This window comes from Trachypithecus francoisi, unplaced genomic scaffold (genome assembly GCF_009764315.1).
Source record: "Trachypithecus francoisi isolate TF-2019V2 unplaced genomic scaffold, Tfra_2.0 Lachesis_group1, whole genome shotgun sequence".
Classification (NCBI taxonomy): Eukaryota; Metazoa; Chordata; class Mammalia; order Primates; family Cercopithecidae; genus Trachypithecus; species Trachypithecus francoisi.
The window spans coordinates 136,464,184-136,485,361 of record NW_022681454.1 but is presented as its reverse complement, the minus strand read 5'-3'; the positions used below and the strand labels follow the sequence as shown (position 1 = coordinate 136,485,361).

Sequence of the window (21,178 nt, the reverse complement as noted above, 5' to 3'; positions counted from 1 at the left end):
ACTGATGAAGAAACTTTCTTTCCCACAATCTTCTTCCTCTCCTTTTCATACTTTTTCCTCTTTTGCTCTCTGGCTATACACCTTCCTTTGCTTTGCTTTCCTCCCCTTCCACCTCTAACTCACAGCAATTCTCTTTCCTCTTCCAACCAGCCTGTTCCAAAAAAAAAAAAAGTCCCCTGTTATTCCTTAGGGTAGCACTTGTTTTTGTTTTTTAACATCCAAATCCTTCTTGGAGCCCCTTTGCACTCTGTCTCTGGGGAAGGCGGACGGGGCTTCCCTCATCCTCCTTGGTTACCTAGCAACTTGTCTTCTTCCTGACAAGTCACCACCCTGCCAGGATGCCAGCTGATGCGCACACAACAAAGGGAAAGTGGGCGGACACCACCACTCCAGTCTGCTCATAGAGGACCCTCTGCTCGTTATCACTCCAATGAGTGGCTTGCTACGGGCAGGTCCCCCAGATGCCTCTCCCCCCGTAAGCTGGCCACACTGCTTCTCCAGGGATCTCAGAGCGATGGCAGCTTGTCAAGTTCATGAGTCGCTGAGTATGTACTGGGAATTTCAGATTTAATCCCTAATTACATCCAGCTCATCACCTTTGTAATAGGAGCCATAATCATCTTTTCATTGTCATCTTTGAGTCACTGGGGCTGTGTGGAAAACTATATCCATATTCATGCATGTGTTTTCTATTTTGCTACTACATCCTCTTCCTTAGACTTCAAAATGAGGGGGGATTTTCTTTTCTCCTACAAAAGCCTTTATGAAAGAAGGTATTTGCTTAACACTTTCAAGCTTCCCCATTGACATCCTTTGTTTTTTCTCTATACATTCATGGATTAATTACTTTGGGCCCAGCCTTGGTAACCAACTTTAATTTGTCACGGAAAATGTAGATGTTTTTAGGTAGGGCTTATATAGTGAAAAAGTATGGACACAAACTCCCTTCCTGGACCAAATGAGGAAGGAAGATTTCTCAATTTCACTTTCTGTAATCCTAAAAGAAACAGTAGAATAGGAAAGGAGGAAAGGAGAGAGAGATAGAAAGAGAGAAAAATTAACTCCAAAGAAAAAGGCATTCATAGCAATAACACTTATAACAGAGAACAATGGAAAACTACCCAGATGCTTGGCCGGGCACAGTGGCTCATGCCTGTAATCCCAGCACTTTGGGAGGCTGAGGTGGGTGGATCACGAGGTCAGGCATTCAAGACCAGCCTGGCCAACGTGGTGAAATCCTGTCTCTACTAAAAATACAAAAATCAGCCAGGCGTGGTGGTGCGCGCCTATAATCCCAGTTACTCAGGAGGCTGAGGCAGGAGAATTGCTTGAACCCAGGAGGCGGAGGTTGCAGTGAGCTGAGATTGCGCCATTGTACTCCAGCCTGGGCAACATAGCAAGACTCTGTCACCCCCCCCACCAAAAAAAGAAAGAAAATTACCCAGATGCCCAATAGGTAAATGGACAATCAGTATAGCAATGCAACAGAAGATAATTAGATCAGTTTTATAAATGACAGCCTATGTAAATGGACCATACAAATAATAGAGATAAGTATTTTAATATATATTTAAATATACACAAGCACACTATATATAAATGTAACTGACATATATTTATAATATAATAATTCAGGGGAAAGGAATCCAAAAGAGATTAAACACACTGGTTAGATTCATGCAAAAATACATTAGACTGTTCAGAAGAATTAAGAACAATATGTGAAAAGATACGAATAGTATAGAACTGTGCTGTCCAATATGGTAGCCACTAGCCACATGTGGTTAACTGAGTACTTGAAATATGGTTAGTCTGAATTGAGATTTAACTGTAAAACTGGATTTCAAAGATGTACTATTAAAATATATATATATATAATATTTCATTATTTATTTTTATCTTGACTACATGTTGAAATGATCTTTTAAATATATTGGATTAAATAAAATATATTACTAGAGTTAATTCCACTTGTTTCTTTCTACTTTTTTTTTTTTTTTTTTGGAGACAGAGTCTTACTCTGTCAGCCAGGCTGGAGTGCAGTGGCCGGATCTCAGCTCACTGCAAGCTCCGCCTCCCGGGTTTACGCCATTCTCCTGCCTCAGCCTCCCGAGTAGCTGGGACTACAGGCGCCCGCCACCTCGCCCGGCTAGTTTTTTTTTGAATTTTTTAGTAGAGACGGGGTTTCACCGTGTTAGCCAGGATGGTCTCGATCTCCTGACCTCGTGATCCGCCCGTCTCGACCTCCCAAAGTGCTGGGATTACAGGCTTGAGCCACCGCGCCCAACCTCTTTCTACTTTTTAATGTGGTTACCAGAAAATTTTAAATTACATATGGTGACTTGCTTTGTGGCTTGCATTGTGTTTCTATTGAACAGTGCTGGTTTAGAGTTTAATGTTTACTAGATCCTTTGTTCTACAAAATTACCACAAAACTTCCTGCTTCGTTTGTATTGATGATGTATATGAGTTGTGGAATGTGGAGGGATTTGGAAGCAATATTTCTGCACAGACCGATTCTAGGGTTGGTTTTTGCATACTATAATAACTGTAGACAAATAATGGAAATTGTGACTTCCCCAGGAAGATGGGGACTGGGGGGGTGAGGTATGGAGGAAGGGAAAGGAGGCTTGGAAAGGAAAGGAAGAAGGCCGTATTCTTGAAAGGTGATAGGATCACTGAAAACAACTAAATGTGTGGCTTGGCAAGAAGAGGAGGTGGCCTCCTTCTAAGATGTCTCTTGTCACTCTGAAGAAGACTTCCTTCCCAAACCAACTCTTTCCCATTGGGCAGTCAGCTTGGTGTCTTGAAGTTGAGGAAGGCCCTGCTATTAATTGTCCTAGGAGAAAGAGCGTATCCACTAAGATGTGAGTCAATGATCTGTCTTGGGGTGGGATTTATTATTTTCATTATTTGTGTGTTTGATTTTGTTGTTAGAGTTCCTTCCTTAGGACTGTTTGTTGCCCACGGCTTTTAACAAGGTGGATGGGGGTGGTAGTGTGCTGAACAAAGCAGTACTGATGCTGACGACAACACCACAGCAAACGGCAAACAGGACGTGCAGAGCAGGAGACAAACTCGTCTTCCCAACCAACCTTTAGCTGAGGACTAGTCAGGGTGTGTGACTATTATGTTCTAGTAGCTAGGAGAGTCCCAGCATGTGCTCTTAGAGGCCGTTTTGGAGAAGATGAAATAGATAAACTAGGCACATTATTCATCTCAGAGACTCTCTGGACCTGAGAGAGAACAGTAACTGTATTCAGGCCTAATTCTACAGGTGGCTGCCTTGGCGGCCACTCTCTTTACCATGGAAAAATGACCCCCACGTGGAAACCTGTTGAACTTGGAAAAACCTCTTTGTTTCCAAACAGAAAAAAAAAGCACAATATAAAATATAATATTTCTTCTTAAGAAAAAAATTGTTATTCAACTACTATGTCCCATTTTCCCAATAAACATTAATTGAACTGCTAGTGGGCGCCATTCATCCATTTAACAAATACTGAGCCCCTAGTATGTAGAATATAGTGTAAATGGGACCCTAGACTCTGAAAGAGCCTGAATTCAAATTTTGACTCTACTATTTCCTATCTGGGTGACCATGGAAAATTACTTAATCTCTCTGAGCCTTTCTTCATCTGTAAAGAGGGGAAATAATTAATACAGCATTGTTCTGAGATTTAAATGAGTTAATACGTAAAACAAATACTTTAAAGTACATAATAGGCCAAGTGTGGTGGCTCACACCTGTAATCCCAGCACTTTGGGAGGCTGAGACGGGCAGATCACTTGAGGTCAGGAGTTTGAGACCAGCCTGGCCAACATGGTGAAACCTCATCTCTACTAAAAATACAAAAATTAGCCAGGTGTGGTGGTGCATGCTTGTAATCCCAGCTGTTTGGGAGGCTGAGGCACAAGAATTGCTTGAACCCAGGAGGCAGAGGTTGCAGTGAGCCAAGATCATGCCCAGCCTGGGCAACAGAGTGAGACTCTGTCTCAAAAACAAAACAAAACATGTTAAATGTTTACAATGTGGAAAATACTGGCACAGAGTAGGTGCCGTAAAAGTATTTGTGGTTATATGCCAGCTAGTGTCTGATAAGGATACAAAGATGAGCACAACACAAACTTTGCCCTCAAGGAGACTCCACCTGGTGGCCTTTCACACACACTACTTCACTGAACCTTCACAGCCAGACTGTGAGTTAACATTGTTAATCTGAGGTTCAGACAGATTTTTTTTTTCTCTTTTTGAGGCAGAGTTTCGCTCTTGTTGCCCAGGATGGAGTGCAATGGCGCGATCTTGGCTCACTGCAACCTCCGCCTCTCTGGTTCAAGCTATTCTCCTGCCTCAACCTCCCAAGTGGCTGGGATTACAGCTGTGTGCCACCACACCCAACTAAATTATTATTATTATCATCACCATTATTATTATTTGTACTTTTAGTAGAGACATGGCTTCACCAGATTGGTCAGGCTGTCAAACTCCTGACCTCAGGTGATCCACCCACCTCGGCCTCCCAAAGTGCTGGGATTACAGGCATGAGCCACCACATCTGGCTGGGTCAGACAGATTAAATTATCTGCCTGAGATCACACAAATAATAAATGGCACGTGTGATTCGGAGCTAGTTTTTCTGACCCTAAGTCCAGGGCTCTTTGTTCAACAGTATGCTGCCTTTTTAGTCTTCTAGAGGCTGAGTCTTAGCTCAGCCTGTGAAGCAGAAGTCTCCAACCCCAAGAGCCTTCATATAGATATTTTCCTTCTGGCAGTATCAGTTAAGGTGTCTAGGGAAGCAAGTGACAGAAAGTCCTGACTTACACAATAAGAAAAATTAATTATCTCACATTTTTACCAAGTCTCAATGTAGGTTGCTGCAAGGTTTGATGCTTTAATGACATCATGAAGGACCCAGATTCATTGCGTCTCTCTGCTCTGCATTCCTCAATGTGTCAGCTTTGTGCCAGAGTCACAAGATGGCTACACTCCTCCAGGAATTATATGCAGATATAACAACATACCCCAAAAGAAGAGACGGCTTCTCCAGAAGCCTCCCAGGGGACCTTCTCTCATGGCTTATTAGATCAGAGCCCCTCCTTAAACCAATCACTGAAAAGGAAAATGGAATTGCCATGAGTGGCTCAGCAAAATCATGATTTACCCCTGAATGGGAATCAGGACATGTGAAGGAGCATAAACACAAGCACAAAATCAGGGCTCCCACCATTGGTTGCAGAGGCAGCCGACAGTGTCTGCTACAAGTTACATCAAGGCTACATCTATCAAGTGGCATTACTTTAACAAATATTAAAAATAGGGTCCTCATCTCAGTTTAGAAGACAAATCCAAAATCAAAGTAGACTGAAGATAAGGTAAACGGTGACGTTTGCCACACTAGTGGTGAGGCTTTCGTAGTTTTGCCCACACCGGTTTTTATTTTTAGTGCTTGGTTGGGGTCACTGAAGCTTCCAAGTTGTCCTAACCAGTTAAAATATTTTAAAACATTATTTGTGGCTGTTTCTCTTTGGGCAGGGCTTTTTGTTAATCACAGAAAACAGGGTAGAAGGTAATAACATATGCAAAGGGTTATGTAGTAATCAAAGGGAAATGTTATCCTTCCTAGGAGACAGGATTTATGGGATTTCTGGATCTTTTTTGTGTCTGATAGTTGAGGTCTTGACAGCCTTTCAATTGAGGAATACGGTCATGTCTGTTAAACTAATTGTAGCTGTTCACTCCACTATATAATTTTACAACATTTCAGCTTCAAATAGAATGGCTTCAATAAACATAAAGCAGACTGACACATCCCAGATTTCTGCAGTTTATTTTACACCAAGAAATTACATTTAGAGATTTCCAGACACATACTATAAATGAAAATTCAACAGGAAGTTTCTTTCATTTCCTCTAGATCTGACCTATATTTCAAAAATATATGAGTGGGCTATAACCAGGAACTTCTTCTCTTGCTCCCATTATTCATGTTTTCTGAAGAGTTTTTTTTCTCATCTGTGACTCTAATGGCCATTAAGGGAATTGCAGACATTGGAAGACTATACACCCCTAAGTGAAATGAGTGAAATGGCAAATGTTATCCAGGAGATGGCCAAATTGTATGGTTCTGGGCTACCTATATCCATAATATTAACTAGAAAAGCTAGACCTCCTTTGTGCTCTTAGCAGGAAGTAGATGACACGCATCCTTTTCCATTTATACAACCTTAGATTTTATTTATTTATTTATTTATTTATTTATTTATTTATTTTTGAGATGCTGTTTCACTCTTGTTGCCCAGGCTGGAATGCAATGGCGCAATCTCGGCTCACTGCAACCTCCGCCTCCTGAGTTCAAGCGATTCTCCTGCTTCAGCCTCCTGAGTAGCTGGGATTACAGGCACCTGCCACCACGCCTGGCTAATTTTTTGTATTTTCAGTAGAGATGGGGTTTCATCATGTTGGCTGGGCTGGTCTCAAACTCCTGACCTCAGGTGATCCACCCACCTCAGCCTCCCAAATTGCTAGGATTATAGACATGAGCCACCGCACCCAGCCAAGCTTAGACGTTTTTAATGTGAGCAGCCGTTTGGTACCTACCTCCCCAGGTCATATACCACCCATCTAAAAGAATAATGTGATGATGAATTAGATCCAGTGTATGTAATTTCTATGGTTTTAATGTATGTGTCTCTTTAAAATTGTTAGAGCTTAAACCTTAAGGCGATAGTGTTAAGGGGTGGAGGCCTTTGGCCGGCGTGATGGCTCATGCCTGTAATCCCAGCACATTGGGAGGCCAAGGCAGGTGGAACATTTGAGGTCAGGAGTTCAAGACCAGCCTGGCCAACATGATGAAACCTCATCACTATTAAAAATGCAAAAATTAGTCAGGCATGGTGGCACATGCTTGTAGTCCCAGCTACTCAGGAGGCTAAGGAAGGAGAATTGCTTCAACCCAGGAGGAAATGTTGTAGTGAACTGAGATCCTGCCACTACACTCCAACCTGAAAAACAGAGTGAGACTCTGTCTCAACAACAACAAAAAAAGAGGTGGGGCCTTTAGCAGGTGATTAAGTCATGAGGGCCTCATCCTCGTTAATGAGATTAGTACCCTGCTAAGAAGGCTTGAGGGAACTAGCTAGGCCTTTTGCCCTTCCACCTTCCACAGTGTGAGGATGCAGCAACAAAGTATAATCTTGGAAGCAGAGAGTAAGCCCTCACCAGACACCAGACCTGCTGGCACCTTGATCTTGGACTTCCCAGGCCCAGACATGTAAGAAATAAATTTCTGTTCTTTATAAGTTATCAAGTTACTAAACATGATCTAGTGTAAAAGAACAGCTAGAAGATGGTTGAGGTTTTTGTTGTTTGTTTTTATTAGAGATGGTGTGTCTCATTATGTTGCCCAGTCTGGAGTATAGGGGTTATTCACAAGATAAGTCATCACAGACTGCAGCCTTAAACTCCTGGGCTCAGTGATCCTTCCACCCCAGCCTTCCAAGTAGCTGGGACTACAGGTGTGCATCACTGCTGGGCTGGAAGATGGCTGCTTTTTAAGGTCTTGGGTATTTCTGCTTAAAAGTCAACCAGTCAGGCTCTATTTCAGATAATGTGTAGAAACTATGGTGTGCACTAAAACTCACACATAGTCTTGGGTTAAATGAGACATTGCATATGAAATCTCTCACAGTGCACATCATCACATAACAACAACAGTAATAACCACCAACACTCATGTACTCCTTACTACGTCCCAGGCACTCTTCTAAGCACTTTAAGTATATTAACTCTTTTTTGATACTCAAAACAACTTTATGAAGTGGGCTCTACCATCTTATAGGTAAGCAAAGAAAGGCTCAAAGTCATATTGTTAAGAAGTGGCGGAGGTTAGATTTGAACCAGTACAGATAGTCACTCAATGCTTCTCTACTAAACTCAATACAATTTGAGCTTCAGAAGGATTTCAATGGCTTACTCATGATCTAGGGATCACACTAATCCTAATTTAATTGATTTAAAGCTTGAATTTCAATCTTTAAAACATTTTTATAGTAAGACATGCATTTTCCTCATAATTCAGTACACAAAATACACAATACAATACTCACCTTCACAATATGCAATGCACAAGTATTTTCTATTCTTTCCTATTCTGTACCTTTTTTTTCAACCTTTTCACAAATAATTAAATTAATTTCTGCAATTTGAAAATCCCTAATAAAAGATTTTTTTCTCAGCCCAAATGGATATATGGGTCAAACATTGATTGACATGATGTGCAGAAAGAAAAAAAAAAATCTTCATAAGAATTATCACTATTGCCTGATTTCTACCTCCTAAGATAGGCATTAGCATACTAGCAAAATAGTGAATTCATGTCACTCTCTGCAAGCACAAATGCCTCTTTCACAATTGTCATAGTCAAAAAACAATTAGTATACATACAGCACCAAAGTTAAATGTTCTGTCCTTGCAGCAAGATCTCACATTACTGGCCTCTATTCAAATGCCACTCAATGTATCTAACTTAAGGTAGCTAAATAAAAGAAATTCATTTATTTTTATTTTTATTTTTTTGAGACGGAGTCTCGCTCCGTCGCCAGTCTGGAGTGTAGTAGTGTGATCTTGGCTCACTGCAACCTCTTCCTCCCAGGTTCAAGCGATTCGCCTGCCTCAGACTCCTGAGTATCTGGGACTACAGTCCCACGCCATCACACCTGGCTAATTTTTTTTTTTTTTTTGTATTTTAGTAGAGATAGGGTTTCACCATTTTGGCCAGGATGGTCGTGATCCCCTGACCTCGTGATCCTCCTGCCTCAGCCTCCCAAAGTGCTGGGATTACAGGTGTGAGCCAGCACGCCCGGCCGCTTCCTTTTCTTTCTTCTTTCTTCTTTTATTTTTGGCTTTTAAAATTTATTTTCTTCTTTTTTCCCTTTTTTTTTTTCTATTTTCCTTTCTTCTTTCCTTTTTTTTTTCACTGCAACCATAACAGATAAATTTTCTTTCTTTTTTTTCACCCTTGAATTCAACAAATAAGTATTGAGCATCACCAAGACAGGCACATTCTCTGCCCACATGGTGCTTACAATTCCAATGAAAGAATAAAACAAAGTAGGTAGTTAGCTCAGATATTTATGTATTTTGTTTTTGTTTTTGTTTTGAGACACAGTCTCACTCTGTCACCTAGGCTGGAGTGCAGTGGTGCAATCTTGGCTCCTTGCAATCTCTGCCTCCCAGGTTCAAGCGATTCTCCTGCCTCAGCCTCCTGGGTAGCTGGGATTACAGGCGTGCACTGCCACACCTGGCTAATTTTTGTATTTTTAGCAGATATGGGGGTTTCACCATGTTGGCCAGGCTGGTCTCGAACTCCTGACCTCAAGTGATCCGCCCGCCTTGGCCTCCTAAAGTGCTGGGATTACAGGCATGAGCCACCGCACCCAGCCTTTATTTTATTTTGTTTTTTAGATATTTAGATGTAGATGCCAGTTTAATTCCCTCTTTGTTATAATAATTGACATATCAAAATATCTCGAGGTCAGGCATGGTGGCTCACGCCTGTAGTCCCAGCATGCTGGGGGGCCGAAGTGGGCAGATCACTTGAGGTTAGGAGTTCGAGACCAGCCTGGCCAACATGGTGAAACTCCATCTCTACTAAAAATGCAAAAATCAGTCAGGCGTGGTGGCAGCAACCTGTAATCCCAGCTACTCGGGAGGCTGAAGCAGGAGAATCACTTGAACCCAGGAGGTGGAGGTTGCAGTGAGCTGAAATGGTACCACCACACTCCAGCCTGGGTGACAGAGTGAGACTCCATCTAAAGAAAAAAATATATATATATATACATGAAGCAGTTCAATACATATTTTATATCAAGACACCAGGCACCTAAAGTTAAAACAAATACAAAACCCAGTATTTCTCATGTATTATTATGCTTTTTCACTGGAAGAGTTTTGCACAATAATCACAACCAGAGAAGAATACATGTTTGACTTTAAAGTAACTTCTCTTCTAGTTCCCTAGGTCAGTTACCCTATGATTGTTTGTCTTTTTTTTTTTTCTTTTTTGGTAGAGACGGGGGTCTCATTATGTTGCCCAGGCTGGTCTTGAACTCCTGACCTCAAGTGCTCCTCCACCTCAGCCTCCCAAAGCACTGGGATTACAAGTGTAAGCCACCAAGTTCAGCCCTGATTGTTTATCTTGTACTTGAGTTTTATAGATATCCTTTGGATTGAGTCCACATATATACATAAATCAGGCATACTGGAGGCAGTGCGGAGGGACATCTCTGTTTTCACCTAATGTCCAAATAATTGAGACCAAGCTGTATATTATTGGTTACAGTTTTCAGTAACTTGATAATTTAAGTTTGGGTCCTCTGCTTAATAAAAATTCCAAGGAGCCTACAGATGGTACTGTAAGTACAACATCACCCTATAAATAGTAGGTAGCAGATATTATACTGGTATAAATTTCACTGAGAAATTTTTACAACCATAGAAAAAGAGGAATTGGATACGAGTCCAAAAAACTCCCTCTCTTCCTTCAATTGTTGTCCAAATGCCAGGCTCTCAATGAAGCCTGTCTACGTAGACCCACTCCCAATTCCCGTTCCCCTGCTCTCTTCCTTTTTTTTCCCATTGTACTTCACACCTTCTAACATACTTTATGATTAACTTAAAATGTTTATATGTTATTATGTTTCCTATGTTAGTATGATTAATGTGTTGATTGTTGATTGTTGATTGTCTTGGCCCCCCACTTCATCCCCACTGGAAAGTAAATCTCCAATAGAACAGGAGGTTTATCTGTTTTGCTTATTGATGTATACCAAGCCCAATAAATGAACACGCTTACTGATTGATTGATTGATTGATTGACTGATTGATTGATTGAATAAATAAAAGAAGACTTCATCTATTGACTATCTAGTATAATCCACAGTGCAAAGTAAGGGCTTTGGAATCAAACTGCCTGTGTTCAACTCCCAGCAATTCTATTTATTATAATGCCCCAATGCCCCAGTTTCCTTAACAATAAAATAAGCACAATAATGATACGTAGCTCTCAAAGATGTTGTAAGAGTTAATTAGAATAATTTTCCTGATGCAGCACATACTAAACTCTCAACAAATGTTAGCTGTAATTAAATGTGTGCCTGGTATCTTCACACACCTTATTTAATGCAGGATCCCAACACTGTGCTAGTGGAGTGCTCCGAAGAATTTCATAAGGACTCTTGGCTGATCTGAATAGAACCCCCAATTTGGGGATCCTTGGTAAAACCAGAATAATTAAAGAATGATCTTAGAATCACACGGAATTTTATGAGAAAGTAGGAGGTACTGACTTTTCTTTCCTCCAAATAGCAAAGAATGAATTCACCAATCATTTCTTCTACATACTAACTTCCCCAAACAGGGGCTCCAAAGTGAAATTCCTGTAGAGATCAGCAAGAATAAGGCTGTGAATACAAGGATAGGTTCTCTTACAGTAAAACTATGTTGGTCAAGAGCACATTCCAGAAATATTGTCCTTTCAACTCTAGACAATTGATGAGAAAATCACATGTAACCAACCATTTTCCATTGACAATGGGCCAATACTAAGAGAACTAAATGCTAATACTGTCCCAACTATGAACACGCTCAGTGTAGGGGCTGAGTGAAATGGAAAAACTGTAATCATTTGCCACCTTTTTTTTTTTCTTTTTTTTTTGAGATGGGAGTCTCACTCTGTCGCCCAAGCCAGAGTACAGTGATGGGATCTTGACTCACTGACTGCAGCCTCCACCTCCTGGGCTCAAGTCACCCTCCACTTCAGTCTCCCAAGTAGCTGGGACTACAGGCACATGCCACCACACCTGGCTAATTTTTAAAATCTTTTTGGAGAGACAAAGTCTCTCTATGTTGTCCAGGCTGATCTCAAACTCCTGGCCTCAAGTGATCCTCCCAACTTGGCCTCCCAAAGTGCTGGGATTATAGGCAGGAGCCACCACACCCAGCCTATTTGCCAACTTTTTATGACAGGTGGGGATACTCACCACCATACTAATGAGGAAGACACTTTGCCAACATTTTAAAGTGTCAGAAATAAGACTTTGTATTTTGTTTTCTGTTGCCTATATTTAAAATAGCACATTAAACAGCCAAACTTAGGGTTTCTAGATAAATAGCCTGCTCCAATATTTTAAATTTGTGTATAAAACATGAATACGAGTCATGATTCCGATGTTTCACTCCAGTCCCTATATCTCCTTACCAAGAGTTGGCACTCTAAGCACGTGGAGAGGCAGGCCACCTGTGTTCCCCTGGGAATGTGGATTACTGTGGCTTCATCAGAGCTCACTGGAGGAGAAAGGGTAGACACACTTTGACCAAGAATATCTTGTGTTTATTTCTTTTTTCATTTTCTTTTTTTCCCCCACTCAATTCCCTCTTCAGAGAAGACCAGGAATTTCATTTCTAGAATTTACTCTGGACATGTAATCTAAGATAGGTCCAATGAATTGCCCACAAGAATATTTACTAGAACATTATGTATTTTAACTTAAAAAATGGAGACAGCTGGGTGCAGTGGCTCACATCTGTAATCCCAGCACCTTGGGAGGCCAAGGTGGGCAGATCACTTGAGTCCGGGAGTTTGAAACCAGCCTAGGCAACATGGCAAAACCCTATCTCTACAAAAAATAAAAAATTAGCTGGACCCAGTGGTGCCCACCTGTAGTCCCAGCTACTCAGGAGGCTGAGGCAGGAGGATCATTTGAACCTGGGAGGTCAAAGCTGCAATAAGCCGAGATCATGACACTGCACTCCAGCATGGGCCACGGAGTGAGACCCTGTCTGGAAAAAAAAAAAAAAAAAAAAAGAGACAAACTGATGTTGCAAAATTGGAGATTACATAGATCAGGAGTCAGAAAACTACAGCCCTTGGATCAAATCCAGCCTGCCTACTGGTTTTGTAAATAAACTTCTATTGGAACACAGGCACGTCCATTCACTTATGTATTGCCTATAGCTTCTTTTGGTACAATAGCTGAATTAAGTAGTTGTAATAGAAATCACATCTATTTGTTTCCTATTGCTGCCATAACAAATTACAACAAATTTAGTGGCTCAAATAATACAAATTTATTCTCCTAAAGTTCTGGCGGTCAGATATCCAAAAATCAAGGTGTTGACAGGGCTGCATCCCTCCTGGAGGTTCTAGGGGAAAATCCATTTTGTCTTATCTATTATAGCATCTAGAAATCACCTGCATTCCTTGACTCTGGGCCCCATCCTCTATCTTCAAAGGAAGTAGCACAGAATCTTACAATTTGTCTCTTTAATCCCTCTGTGTCCCTCTTTTAAGGACCCTTGCAATTACACTGTGCCCACCCCAATAATCCAGGATAAACTCTCATCTCAAGATCCCTAATTTACTCACACCTACAAATTCTCTTTTGCCATATAAAGTAATACATTCTCAGGTTCCAGTGATTAGAATGGGAACATTTTTTGGAGGGCCCATTTTTCAACCTGCCATACCATGTAACCCACAAAGCCGAAAACATTTACTATATCTGGCTCCTTACAAAAATGTTTGCTGACCCCTACCTTAGACCTTGGGGCTGAGGCATCAGAGCAGCAACACATGGCCTGTAGAAAGAACGGCTCTGCCATGTAAACCCAGGAGAGCTCCCCTCTAAGCCAGTCCTCATTGGAAACACTTACCTGTAATTAACTATGAAAAACCTCAAAAACATATGTAGCATTAGAAGAAAATCTAAATTTTTAAAACGTAATCAGGATCTTTTCTTGGTTAAACGGTGCCCTTTTTCTTGACTTAGACATCTATTTTTTTTTCTTCTCAATAATATTGGCAGACATAGCTAGTAGCTTAATCAGTATCCATTTTCCCCTTCTTTCTTATCAATGCAACCTCAATTTTTAACCAGGTAGCAATATGCCCAGTTAATATTCATCTCTCCAGCCTTGCTTACAACTAGAGATGGCTCTGTGACTCACTTGATCTATGAGTTAAAAGCAGAAATCTGCTGAATGGAGCCTCTGGGAATACTATTGTTTTTATAGCTTAAAAAGAAATAGTGCTGACTCACTCAGTTAATCCCCGCTACCCTGTCCTGCTGCCTGCACTACTCCCTTCTTACCACTTCTATTCAAAGTTGTATGTAGGTTCCAGCCAGGGGAGTTCAGCCAGAAAAATGAAAAAAAAAAAAAAAAAAAAGAGCGACATTCAGTTAGAAAGGAAGAAATAGTTGGCCAGGTGCAGTGGTTCATGCCTGTAATCCCAGCCCTTTGGGAGGCCAAGGTGGGCAGATCACCTGAGGTCAGGAGTTCAAGACCAGCCTGGCCAACATGGTGAAACCCAGTCTCTACTAAAAATACAAAATCTAGCTGGGTGTGGTGGCCCACGCCAGTAATCCCAGCTACTTGGGAGGCTGAGGCAGGAGAATCACTTGAACCCAGGAGGTGGAGGCTGCAGTGAGCTGAGATAGCATGACTGCACTCCAACCTGGGTGACAAGAGCAAAACTCTGTCTCAAAAAAAAAAAAAACCAAAAGACAAAAAAGGAAAGGAAGAAATAGTTATCTCTATTTGCAGATGACATATTCTTGTCTACAGAAAATCCTAAATAATCTGCAAAAAAATTGATTACAGTTAATAAATGAATTTGGCAAGGTTGTAGGATATAATATGAATATATAAAAATCAATTATATTTCTATACACTAACAATAAATAACTCCCAAATGAAAACAAATCCATTAACAATAGCATCAAAAAGAATGCTTCTACTTTACTTGTTTCCAAAATTATCACCACTCCCTTTACTCTCTCTCTCTCTCTGCCTATCCCAACCCCTACCCCATAGCCTCCCAGTCCTCTACCTTCCCTGCTTTACACACACACACTGAATTTTTATCACAGCAGCAAATAGTTTATTGAAAGCCTGGATATGGATTTGGACTGATCTAACTTTGAATCCAAGTTTCACTTTTTGTTTGCTTGTGTCCATGAGGCATGTAACTAAGCTCTCTAAGCTGTTTCCTTGTCCATAGAAAGGGGACAATAAAAATACCTACCTCATGGGGGTTTTGTGATGTTTAAACTGATGTATGTAAGATGTTTAGCCCAGAACCTGGCACACTGTGTGTTCTCACCTAATGGTGTATAGTAGCTGTGACTACCGCAACCTGCTAACCACCAGAGATGTTTGTAAAAACAAAACAAAACAAAACAAAAAACTTAGCCTGGACTGGTTTCATTCTGCTGAAGATAAGAGAAGAAGAGACCCTGGCTTACCCATGGGATGGCAAGAATTATATATGTAAATAATAATAAGAATAATTAATAATAATTCCTTGTTCCAGTAGAAATTTTCCTAGACATAATACACCAGTGTTAAAGTACTGACCTGTCTTTAGATGGTCTTAGTAAATACATGGTTCTATCAAATCTGTAGTTTCTTTTTTTGTTTTTAGACAGAGTCCTGCTCTTGTTGCCCAGGCTGGAGTGCAGTGGCGTGATCTCGGCTCACTGCAATCTCTGGCTCCCAGATTCAAACGATTCTCCTGTCTCAGCCTCCCAAGTAGCTGGGATTACAGGCACATGCCGCCACGCCCAGCTAATTTTTGTATTTTTAGTAGAGATGGGGTTTCACCATGTTGGCCAGGATGGCCTCAATCTCCCGACCTGGTGATCCACCTGCCTTCGCCTCCCAAAGTGCTGGGATTACAGGCGTCAGCCACCATGCCTGGCCCAAATTTGTTGTTTCTTAATAAGGGGATTTTTTGGCTTATGTATAACATTATTAAGGGGTAGAGCAATAGATACTCTGTGAAAGAGATAATAGGAGCAGGATATGGCTTGGAAGAAAGAAGGCAGGATATGTGAAATTAATAATGGTCTTCAATAAGGATATTACAACCTATTATGAAGAGTACAGTGGCCGGTTCTGTTCCATTTCCACTAAAACAGAGATGAAGTATGAGGCTTAACTGTGGCATTTAAAGTAGAGATTTAGTCAAGTCTGGATTGTATACGCTTAGAAAAGGGAGTCAAGGAACGGATAATGAGGACCATTTTTTAATGTGAAACTGTGTTTGGCCTTAAAGTGAAGTCACTGACATTTATTCAGGGAATGTCTTTATGAAAACAACCATATTGATTGTCTTGAAGATTTTTTTTCCTGTTGCAGTTGCATTCATTTATTGCAAAATTGATTAGATCACTCAGTAGATCATTCTTGGTAATTTTTCATGCCAAGGCATCTGGTTAATTAGGTTTTATCACGATTAAAAAAAAAAAGAAGAAGAAGGAGAAAGAAAGAAAGAAAGAAATAGCCCATTCTTAGATTGGTTTGCAGACCACAGTCAGCCAAGGGGGCACATTCCTGTACTCACCCCAGCCTCCTGGGACCAGGACTTCTCCACTCGCCTAGAAACCGCTCCATCCAGGCTCCTGCCTTTCAGTGAAGATTTGGGCTCTGGCTTTGAACTCTCTCCTCCTCAAGTACCATCAGCATCTTAGCTGACCTGAAGCCTCCCTCAAGGACCCACCACACCTGAGTTCCTCACTTCTTTGCCTTTCTTCTCCCCTTCAGCCACCAATGAGTTAAAAGCACAAATCTGCTGAATGGAGCCTCTGGGAATACTATTATTTTTATAGCTTAAAAAGAAATAGTGCTGACTCGCTCAGTTAATCCCTGCTGCCCTTCACCACATCACACTACCCTGTCCTGCTGCCTGCACTCCCTGCTTCTTGCCACTTCTATTCAATGTGGTACTGTAGGTTCCAGCCAGGGGAGTTCAGCAAGAAAAATGAAAAAAAAAAAAAAAAAAAAGGGCATCCAATGGACACACCTTGACCTTGTCATCGCAGATCTGCTCCTCCTCTGAAATCAGAAAACTGGAACTTCTTACCCTTTCAACCAGGCGACTCAGTTACTTCCCAGACACCATCTCCTTGACCCCTGCTTGTTTCTTGAGTCAACTCTCCTGATCTGCTTCAAATCTCCACCCTTCAATTCTGCCACCCCCACCTCACCCTCTCAGCAGATCACCCCACCCCATCAAAAGAAAACAAATGCTCCCAGAAGAGAAGACGTGGAACATGTGCCATCACATTCTCTACACTGCTTTCGCCTTCTCCCTTCTCTTCCACTAGGATTGAGAAGGGCGCTCATCCATCCTGGCTCCTGGACGCTGGACTGCTTCTCAACTCCCCGCTCAGGCAGAGACTAGCTCCTCGTGGTATCTTTAGTCTCTACCTTTCTCTACAGAAAGGCAGGAACCAGGGAGCATTTAAACACATTCATTTTTTCCCAATCTTAAAAGTAAAATCAAAGCCCCTTGTCAAACCCCCCTCCAGATCCTAAACTGTCTTTTTCCTCTCCATGGAGAGGCGTCTCTTCTCTCCCTCCGCAGTCCTCCCAAGTCCCACAGCAGCTGGGTCTTCATCTCTCCACTGCCCGCAGAGCCACCTGCTGACCCAGATAAAGCTCAGTGCAGTGGACACTCTTGAATTTGTATCTGTTTTACCTCCAGGCAACATCTGTTGCTACAGACTACTCCCAGCTCTCTTCCTTTCTGTAATCCAAGTGCTCTCTAGGTCTCATATTTAGTCTCCCTCATAGACGTCTCCACCCTTGAATAATGTGTTTTGTGTCTTTTGTTAGGGCTGTGTCCTGCATTCTTTTCTCTTCTCACTCTTCCGGCTCTCACCGGCTGCACTTGTTTCCTCTCGAGGCTTCATTTACAACCTGATGTGTGACAACCTTCAGTCCTTTTTCCCTAGGGTAGACTTTTCTCCAGAGCTCCATGTAGCTAACTAACCACTGGACACCTCTTCCTGGAGCCAGCTCCTTCAAACCACTCAACTCATCCTGTCCCCAACAAAATCATCCTTAGCCCTTCCTTTCTCCCAACTCACCCTGCAGGTTCCCTTGCTCCTAGTAATAATGCCACTGTTTACCTTGTTGCTCAAGTCAGGAGTTCCTCTTAAAGCCTCCCTCTCTTGACTCCTCAGATCCAATCAATCATCAAGTCTTCAGTTCTCTGCTCTAGATATCTAGCTAGCTATTTCTAATCCCTACCAGCCCTTGCTTAAGTATAGCAAAACCCTCCTGGTCTCCCTGGTTCCTGCCTGGCTCTTGCACACAGCTTTGAATCTATAAAATATTAACCCATTTGTGTCCTGCATTCCCTCGCCTTCATCTGAAACCCTCTCAGACTTCTTGTGGCCCTTAAGGGAAAATGCAGCCTTCCATAAAGGGCTCAGAAGACTCCCAGGGCTCTACACAATCTGGCCCCTCTTACCCAAGCACCGGCCTCACTCCCCTGCACTCTCTGCTGCACTCCACACCTCACTCCGGGGCTTTGTTGTGCTCCCCGCTCTCTCTGGACAGTCCTCCAGTACTCCTCTCCTTCTCCCAACTAGGCTAACCCTTACTCAGGCTTCAAGTCTCAGCTTCAATGTCACTTCCACATGAAGCCTTCCGCAGTGAGTGGAATGATGCCCTCTTACTCCTCCCCTCCACAAAAGCTATTCCATATCCAGACCGGGTGCGGTGGCTCACACCTGTAATCCTAGCAGTTTGGGAGGCCGAGGCAGGTGGATCACTTGATGTCAAGAGTTTGAGATCAGCCTGGCCAACATGGTAAAACCCTGTCTCTACTAAAATACAAAAATTAGCCAGGCATGGTGGTGGGCTCCTGTAGTCCCAGCTACTCGGGATGATGACACAGGAGAATTGTTTGAACCTGCAAGGCGGAGGTTGCAGTGAGCTGAGATCGAGCCACTGCACTCCAACCTAGGTGACAGAGCAAGACTCTATCAAAAAAAAAAAAAAAAAAAAAAAAGCAATTCCACATCCTAATCCCTGGAACCTGTGACTATCATCTGATATGGTAAAAGACATGATTAAACTGAAGATTTTGAGAGGAAAAACTTTTCCTGGAGTGTCTGGGTGGGCCCTGTCTCAGTCTGCTTGAGCTGCTGTTCAAAATACCACAGATAGTGTGGCTTAAACAACGGAAATATTTTTCCTCTTTTTTTTCTGGAGTCTGGAGGTTCAACATCAGGGAGTTGCCGGGATTGGTTTCAGGCGAGGCCCTGCTTCCTGGCTTGTGTTTTCTCTGTGTCCTCACATGGTCTTTCCTCAGTGCTTGTGCAGGGGAAGAAGGAGGTCTCTGGTGTCTTCCTCTAAGGGCACCAGTTCTATTGGATTAAGGCCCTGCCCTTTTGACCACATTTACCTCCTTGAAGGCCCTGTCTCCAACTAAGTCACACTGGGGGTTAGGGCTTCAACATGTGGATTTGAGGGGGGCATGATTCAGTCCACAACAAGTCCTAGATACAATCCCATGTATCCTTATCATGTAGACACACGGAGGAGAAGACACACAGAGAAAAGGAGGCAGGGATGTGACCAGAGAGGCAGAGATGGGCATGATGTAGTCGCAAGGTGAGAATGCTTGGAGCTGCCCAGTAAGGGAGAAGGAAGGAACCGATCCTCTCCTAGGGCCTTCTGGGGGACAGCAACACCTTACTTCAGACTTCTGGACTCCAGAACTGTGAGAGAGTAACTTTTTGTTGTTTTTAGTCCTCCAGTTTGTGATAATTTGTTACAGAAGCCACAGGAAGCCAACATACTTCCATGACCTCATGGATAAGATCAGGTCCCCTGCTAGCTGTTCCCAGGGTCCCAGTACTGTTCTTTCTATAATCCCCATCACACTCGATGTTTCAAGTCAATCTCGACCTGTAGACTTTAAAGTCATGAGGACAGGGACTTTGCCTTTCTTGCATACCACTGCTTCCCCAGGGCTTGGTACATAGTAGGTGCTCAATAAATACATGTGCGATGGATGAATTCATGAGCTGATATTGAGAAACTCTTGGCTGGGAGAGTAAATAACTGACTAGCCTGTGAAAACAAGCTAGGAAAGTTCTTTCCTGCAGGAGACATTCTCAGTCCTTTGAAATAATTAGGTGAGGTCTTGTCTGCAGACCACAGGAAGGACCTTTCAGGGAGTTTTCTAGTCCCTGATACTGTGACCCTGTGGTTTCCAGTTTTCCTAGGAACTTGAGCTTTGGTGCCCTCTGGTGACAGGAATTACTTGTCTCTTGGTCTCCTGTTCTACATCTGTCAAGATTGACACAAATCTAGCTACCTGTTGCTGTATAGAATTTTCTCATTGTGGAGAAATTGAATTTTGTCTGTACAGTAACAAGAAATCTGCTAGAACTGTGTGATTAACCAGTCTGTAAAAGTTTCATAAAGCACATAACCTCCAAAGACCTTACAGATGCCCATTCCAGTGCTTCCTTTTGAATATGAAGATTTTCTGGTGAAATACAATGTTTCAGGTTACATTTATTACCACACTTTTCTCCTCAAATAGCTATGTTTTTAATGTCAAATTTAATTATCATTTGGAAAACCAACATTGTAGTTAAGTAGCTGCTTATAATCACTGGAGGCTTACAGTGCTTTCCAATGCCTTTAAACCTTCATTGTGATTGAAAAGCAAGTTGTTAGAAGATTGTGTGTGTGCTGTTTGTAAATGAGAAGTTATGGGTCTGGCTGCCTGTCCATAAACAGACTTGCTTTATCTCCTGAGCTTGTGCAAATGCTGACAGCTCCACAGTCTTCTGATTTTAATTCTGTGAGTTGCGATCCAGACTGTTCCACATGGCAACTGCACGCACAAGTGTGCTCGGCTTCACACCAAAGACGTGTTTCTCAATGTGTCATTTCAAGACGATTTGAGAGGAGGGAGTAAACACAATTTTCTTTCCTCGCAGATGACATAATCCTCTTAGCAATAATTTATCATAATTTCTAATTGAGCTTCAAAGGGACAAATGGGTTTGTAAATATTTCAGTTTGAGGATTTTCTGACCCCAACCACTTAGTCAAATAAATAAGCTGCTCTTTCCAGGAATTCAACACTGGTTTCCTTACTAAACTGAAGAATCCTTTATATAATGTAAACAACCACCTTCTCACTTTGTATATTCCAAGTTTCGCTTTCCTATTTGTACATCTCTACCTACCCACAAGACACTGATGTCCCCAGTCTGCTTCTTACAAAGAGGCAGGGTTATGCAGGCCTCACGATGCAACTGCTTCTGGAAAATGCAACTGCATGCATGGTGAGTCTTCAGCTGGTGA

At 42.1% G+C, this 21,178-nt stretch overlaps 1 long non-coding RNA gene across 1 annotated transcript; it reads left to right on the top strand.

Annotated features, from left to right (window-relative positions):
* The first annotated feature begins 413 nt into the window (after positions 1-413).
* On the top strand, positions 414-5,807 carry LOC117085932. The gene is made up of 2 exons (XR_004438135.1): positions 414-545; positions 4,861-5,807. It is a non-coding gene; the product is annotated as an uncharacterized LOC117085932 (long non-coding RNA).
* Positions 5,808-21,178: the final 15,371 nt, after the last annotated feature.